The following is an 8,181-nucleotide window of genomic DNA, read 5'->3' on the forward strand; positions in this document are numbered from 1 at the left end:
AAATCCCCTCTTCCTCGTGAGCAGAAATTTCTCTCCCTGTGATCCCTAGTTGCACATCCCCTCTAGGAAATTCCTATTCCCCGTGATGACTGGTTTGCTCCCTACCCATCTAAGAAATCCCCTCTCCCCCATGACGGTCGTTCGGCTCCCCACCCATTTTAGAAATCCCCTCTTCCTTGTGAACAGATATTCCTCTCCCCGTGATCCCCAGTTGCACATTCCCTCTGAGAAATTCCTCTCCCCCGTGACAACCCATCGACTCCCCACCCATTTGAGAAATTCCCTCTCCCCCGTGACAACCCATCGACTCCCCACCCATTTGAGAAATCCCCTCTCCCCCGTGACTCCCATGCGAGAATCCCCTCCTATCAGTTTGGTTGGTCCCCAACCCACTACGTGCGATTCTCAGCCATTGAGCAGTTTGGCTGCTTCTCCTTTGTCGTCATTCGGTATGCTCACCAACCAAAACCCTAGATCTATATGTTGTGGTTATTTCCAATTTATGAGTTCCTATTATTCCACGATTATGATTTCTGAGTTAGAGTTGTGCTTATTTATGATCTCTAGGTTATTATTGCACGATTTATGATTTCTAAGCTAGGTTGCTTTGATTTCTTATTTGTATTTCTTATTTCTAGGCTATTACTGCACAATTTATGTTTTGCTAAGCTGGGTTGGGTTGATTTCTAGGCTGATTTGGTTGGTGAACACTTGGGAGCTTTTTCAACCTTGAAGGCAAGCTTTTTCAACCTTGTAGGCAAGATTTGTTTAACCTTGGGTCCTTTTGTATGGTAATTGCTAGGGCTAAGTTCAACAAATTTGATCGATAATACAATGCTACATTGGTTTTTTATTTTTTATTTTTGGATAATGTATTTATTACAAAAAAACTGTAAGTTCCTATTGTTTTGTTAATGTATTTATTTCATCTTCATATCAACAAGATGTCCTAGATGAAAACAACCCTTCACTCCATGTTTAAACTCCCCACTCCAAGTCAATATGCATTGCCAATAAGGCTTGTGGGAACTTTTCTTTATTACAAATTTATTAACTTTGGCAATTGGAGAAAAATTCTTTACCATTACATTGATTTTTTCCAGCTTGGACATTTTCATTGTTTTCACTATCATTTATGATTCTCGTTTAGATCATCTATGACATCGAATCAATTATCATCATGTGTAGTTGAGGCGTTTCAAATGGAATCACCAACTTGTTGGTGTGGTTTGAAAGCACTATTAAATATCTCTCAAACTAACAAAAATCTAAGAAGAAAATTTTATGTATGCTTGAAGTATAACACAGTAAGCCAAATTTTAATTTTGTTATATTTTTTTGTATTGTTTTTCAGTTTGTTATATTTAACGTTTGAAATTCTTGAATTGTATGTAGGGAGAAGCAAGTTTTCAATTATTCTTCATATGGACATATATACTTCAACTAGTAGAGGAGAAATTTTTTACAAGAGAGAATGCACTCCAAAAGAGGGAGGGTGATTTATTATTGCGCGAGTATGAGGTTCAAAGGAAAAAAAAGATAAACTAATATATAGAGAGAATGATCTGCACAAGCAAGAGGACGAGGTTTGAAGGCGGATCGTAGAGAATAGATGTGTACGTATATTATTGTATCTATACTGGGTGTGTTCCATTTTAAAAGTTTTTAGTTGGTTCGGATGATAGATGTATCATGTTACTGTTAATTGTAAATTGATCATTTTACCGTAATTGTAATTGCAGAATTCTCTATGAATATTTTGTAAATTTGTACATGGTAAGATTTGAGTATAGTAATGGATGTTAAATTTTTTATTTGTGAGAATGGTATTGTTCGTGTACATGTGCTTGGTTTAGTTTTTGTGAGAATCATATTCATGGGTACAGTGGAAATTAGTTGCTTGTAAATGGAAATAGAGTTGGTGTAGTTTGGATGAATTTGAGTTGGAGGTTAGTTGCTTTTATTTTCTAGTCTCTGATCATTAATAATGAGATTTTGAAGGCAAGCTCCTGGTGGAGTAGTTTGGGTGAATTTGTAACCACACACAACTTTGAAAATTAGTATGAATGATTTGATCTTCATACTAAGTAACAGATAAAACTTTATATATATGAATGAGCATGACTTGTGATAGCTTTGAAATCATGGCCGAAACTATTCACCTGCCTTCACATGCATGAGTTATTCCATGGGAAAAATATGAAGAATTTAATTGTAGAAATCATCATGCATGCCCAGAAACAAAGTATTCACCACCATTATCCACACTTCATCTGTCAAAATGTGAACACCCAACCATATTGTAAATCATGCAAAAATATGACAATTGTCTCTAAATAAAAGGTTAGCATTCCTCAAACTTGGAGATACATCACTTCTGTGGGCTGAAGGTAATCATAAAGGTACATCCTAATGGTACAAATCTGTCTAAAGTTTCATAAAGTAGACTAACAAAGTCATCAAAAATGGAGTAATGATTTTCATACAAGTAGAACAACCATAACAGATAAGTAGATCACAAAGCCTCACAGATAAGTAGATCACAAATACAAGTAGAATAAGGCCTCGTTTAGATACAAAAATGGTTTCATCTCATCTCATTATTACAACTTTTCAAAATCTCCATACAAAATATAATAAATAACTCACATTTTTCAAATCTCAAAACAATAATAATATTAAAAATAAGATTCTCATAATATTTTATTCAACTTTCATCTAAAACTATATTCTCTCATCTCACTATCCAAATGGAGCCTAAATATGTCCAAAAGAAAGCCTCACAACCACAAGTTTGGTTTACATTCTTTACAACCACAATAGTCTAAATCACAAAGCCTCACACAACATTCTTTACAACCACAGCCTCACATCTCATTATTGTTCGATTGTGTTGGTTGTGTGACAGTACTACATTGGGTTTCAACAACAAAATCTTCAACATTAGCACCAAGTTGAGCGTCCGAGACCTCGCCATATTGTGATTCGTCATCAAATATTTTCCTACAAGTCTAAATTTCAAAATAAAAATATACATCTATTAGAAAAGGATATGCATGCAATCCAAAATATATACAATTAATAGAAAAAAACTTACTACATGTTTTTTCTTTCTCTTGGTTGCAGCCTTCTCCACAGGCAGAACCTTTCTTTTCGTTGGGAGTCTCCCTTCCCCTCAGACAATGTGGGGGCTTAATATTTTCTTATTCTTATCCATGACCACTCTCTCTTTGACCTTGGTTGAGCCGTCTTTGACCTTAGTTAAACGAGACTCAAGTGTTAATCCTTTAAAATTGTAACACCTGGACTCAGAATTTGTATGGTTGGATCATGGTTTTATTTTTTTATTTATTTATTTTTGGTTTTTAGGTTATGGATCGAGTAGTGATTTTTTTTTTTGTTTAGCGTTTGGCCCATCAGTTGCGGAACAAAGCCGCACCCGTTTGACTAAACCTTAGAAAACCTACTGGTTTATGAGGTAGCAGTTTCCCTCACCCGCACGACTCTCCTCCCAGCCGCATGCACGTCCCTCATGCACATCCCTCGTCCGTTTGGTTTTCATCTAGGGTTTTCTTTTCATGTTCAATCATCTATATATATTTATACATATGAAGAAAGCTCACGCCGTTGCCCTCCCACGCGAAACCGTAAGCCAGACCACCGTGAACCACTCCCACTGCCAAGCCCTTCCACGCTGCAACCCACACGACTGGCCCCTCACACGACGGAAAGCACTAGCCCGAAGTAGAACCAACCACAGCATGCCTCCACCGGCAGCCTCACGTCGTGTAAATAAACCCCGAAAGAAGCCAAAATTGCTCTGTTTTTGCTTCAAGAAACAGAGTACTTCCATAGCTAGACCCTCATTCCCAGGCACGCGTTCAGCCACTGTCCTCGACGGAAACAGCCATAACCTGGTCTTGCTAGCTACGCCCTGCACCACCTTGCTACACTGCCGCCAACTCAAACCACCACCCACTCTCTCGGTAACACCTCCATGCACACGTCGTGTGTCACTCTCCATTGCATGAATTAGTCCCTCTTTCTCTCCGGGTTCTCTTTTCTCTCTACCGCTCACTCTCCGTGTTTTCTTCCTCTCATCTCTCTCTTAGATTTCTTCTCTCTCTCTCTGAATCGCACGCCCCTCTCTCGCCTAGTGCTGTCGCGACCACTTTTTCCCTCACGGTGAGCCTCGTCGCACCCCTCTTTTGGTTTCCTTTTTCCTTTTGTTGAGTTTTATGTTTACCTATAAACAAGCAGAAACTTTGCACTCTTTGAAAATATTAGCATGAAGTTTTAAACGTTATGGTTATGATACTCCTGGTAACTTCGAAACTGCCATCACACCTTTGGTCTTTGACTTTTCCGTAAAATACCTCAAACTTGTTTTTAAGTGTTTTTACATGTTGCTCTGTTTTCAGATATATTGTTACGTGGGTTTAGTTTAATGGATTTTGTTTTAATGGTCTGTTTTTAATTGGTTGTGTTTTAATGAATGGGCTTGGTTTTCATTATACATTAAAAGATATGATTATATTATTAATTTGAACTATTTAGTTTTCAATGGAACTCATTTTTTTTTTAAGTGGGCCTTATTTTATGAGATTTTAAGTAGCTAGAGTATTCTATTAATCTATAATATGTTATGGGTACTTTAGTATTTTAAAAACATCGGTATTCATTTAGCATATTATTTATTCGATTACTCTCTTCGGTATGAATTCGTTTAAGTGGCTATTGATGAAATTAGAAAGTGATAATATTTTAAGGGTTATGATAATTTTAGAAGTTTAAGAAAATAGGTTATTTTAGTATTTCAGGTTTAAATATTGAGGTACATGTTTGATTGGAAATTTATGGAAGTTACGTGATTATTTTATAGGTGACGATTAATATTTGTTCGGCATTTTTGAGAAAAATTCTGAAAAGCTAAGAAGTCCAGGTAAGCGGAATTCCTATACTAGACTTTGCATTAAATAAAATGAACTGAGGTCCTTTTTGGAAAATGTGCATGTTCTGCTATGAAAAGAAATTTGAAAATAACCTCAGATATTTGTTCTGCATTACTCATGAGATTCTGTTTAAAAAGAACATATTTTCTGTCATGACTGGTGTAGACATGAGCTTATTTTTGACATTCTGTTTCTGAACTTTGAAAAAAAGAGTGAATATTAAATTTTGTGCATAAATTATGTTGTGATATGATTTTGTTCAGTACTCTGTTTGGATAAGATGTGATTTCTGAAAACCTTTGGCATGACTCCCTGATTCTGAATTTGATTCTGTTTCCACTCTGTTCAGTTACGGCCCTGCCACAGGTGATAATAGTGGCATAGGGCCCAACAACGGGTTACAATAGTGAATACGGCCCAACCACGGGTAATAATAGTGGATACGGCCCAACCATGGGTTATAATAGTGGATACGGCTCAACCACGGGTAATAATAATGGATACAGCCCTGCCACGGGTTAGAGTAGTGGTCTCTGTTTTGAGTGCACACCTTGGTGACAGAGTGTTTCATGTTCTGCTTGGCTATCCGCAGATGCACAACCCTACCATGGGGATTATACATGGCCTCTGTTCTGATATGATGTTCTGATGATGATGATGATCATTTATGCTATGCCAAAGAATATTTTGAATGAAATTATTTCTAAATCTTCGCTCTGATATTTTGATAACATGTTATGCTTCCGCACTCTAAAAATGAAAATGTTTTGTTCTATATTCTGATTTCTGTAAATGCTCATGTTTATACACTGGTATATGGTCTCTGCTTACTGAGTTGTTGATAACTCACCCCTTATCTCCATATATTTTTTTCAGATAATTTTGATGGTTCAGTTGGAGAACAAGAGTAGGAAGTTTTAGCAAGGTGTGATGATCGAAATGGAATAAGTACCTGAGGGTACAAGTGCTTATTTGAGAGTCGTTGTTAGTAAACTGATTTTATTTTTCTGTTATTTTGATCTGATGAGTTAAGAATAATTTCAAGTTTTGGAGAGTTTTTAATTTATGTTATTGATGTTTTCTTTATTGTCCCCATGGAGGAACTTAGATATTTAGTTTAATTAACTGGATTAATATTTTATGGAATTTTCTGGACTTTATAGTTGTATTATTTAAGTTGATTTTAGGTATTAAGAGTTAACTCTTCGGACCTCCGGGAACGGGGCGTTACAAAAATTGTGCTCAAGCTCATCCAAAATCCGCATGAATGCATTGACATGGTCATCACTTGGGGATACAGGCATCGCTAATATTAGACATCTTTTAACTACAACCTCAAACCTTTGTGCGTCTGCATTATCCCGCAAGTCGTCATAGCTACTTTTGACAAGTGTGTATCTCCTCTTTATGTCTTTCCTCCACTAATCCAAGACTTACTTCTTAGGCAACACATGAATCTTCTCCATTTGACAAACTTTAAATGCATGCCCACAGAGAATGCTCATCATCTTAAATAGTGCACACATGCATTTAACATCACATTTCTCCTCGTTATAGTAAACTGAGTACTGGACGGTTTTGACATGGTCATCAGTGGAAATTGAAAATTTCATCCACGACATCGAAGGTGGAAATACAAATATGTTTGCTAACAAGTATGCAATTACAACAAATCATCCCTCACACCTTTCTTTGGACCTCTTTAAACATCACATTTGTATACAATGCTTGAAACTGGTTCTCAATGCGGAATGGGAATACACATGGGATGGTTTGGTTGCAGGGATTAAAATTAGTTGTCGCCTCGATTTCCACCTTCTACTTTAGAGTATTGTCAAATTGATCAATAAATTCCTTCAACGTCGTACTAGAATGCACAAACTCATCGAAGAAAGCATTTATGCTTTCAGACCGCTGTGTAGTGTTCATACCAGCCTAAAATACACTCTTCAAGTAAACTGGTATCCAAAACGATATCTCATTGTACAATCCTCATAGCCATACATGATCACTAAAGTCATACTTTATAATTAGTTCCCCCCACTTGTCCTTAAATTCTGCGTAGGTCTGTGAATCCTATAAGGCACTCTGAATGGAAGTCTTCAACGCTGCGTTAAATTGGGAGTGAGATCTCAATTTATCGGGCAATTTCTGAATGATATGCTCCAGACAATATCTATGGCAAGTTTTTGGGAATATCATCGTAATAACACTCTTCATTGCCCGATCTTGGTCTGTTATGATTGCTTTTGGAGCCCGACTATTCATGCACTGGAACCATGCTCAGAACAACCACATAAAAGTACTTGTATCCTCGCTTGAAATCAAGCCAACCCTAATAGTATGGACTGCCCATGATGGTTTACCCCAACAAAGGGAGCAAAAGGCATACCGTACCTATTTGTTAGATATGTCGTATCGAAGGTGATCAAATTTCCAAAATACTCGTACACCACTCGACTTTGTGCGTCAACTCAAAACACATTTCTGAGTCTCAACTCTTCATCCACATCCATCATAGAAACAAAGTCATCATTCATCTTCCTCATCCTCTCAAAGTTGTCATTAAGTGCTTCGCCACCTCCTTTATATAACCTTAAGTGTCTGGCTTTATCAATAAAATTTCAAAAATCTTTATCTTGAAATTCAAGATTCTTGAACCCCCGGGGCATAAACAACAAGTGCTCCAAAATTCTTATTCATTCGAACATATGCTTTGTCATTTAAATCGAGTATCATTTGTTGTATTCATCTAAACACTTGTGACTTCTAAAAAATCTAGACTTCTGTAGGCTGAGAGTTCTATGATTGTCAACATTCTAAATAGTTGTCAAAACTCATACACCATTTTTGTCCAAGTGAGCATTTACCTTTGCCTTAGAGTCCATTTTAATTGTTGGTCATCGATTCGAGATATTACTGTGGCTTAGACGATACTTGCCGCCACGTGCACACCTAATTGTCACATAATTCGCTTTCTCATTTGCCTCTCTCTTCTCCCTTTGTGTGATTACACCAAAACCCTGTTGTTTGGCATATCGCTTATAATAGGTCAGAAGCTCTTTATCAGTGGCAAACTCCAAACTAGATTTTGGCTCCTCAACTCATTCATCATCATCTGATACTTCATTAGTCCCATCGACCTTTGCCTCTTTATTAACGTCCGATGAAGTTTATAAAAATGAAAATGTATGTTTGGGATTAGCATTTAGATTATATATACTAGATG

Source organism: Juglans regia, chromosome 15 (assembly GCF_001411555.2).
Source record: "Juglans regia cultivar Chandler chromosome 15, Walnut 2.0, whole genome shotgun sequence".
NCBI lineage: Eukaryota > Viridiplantae > Streptophyta > Magnoliopsida > Fagales > Juglandaceae > Juglans > Juglans regia.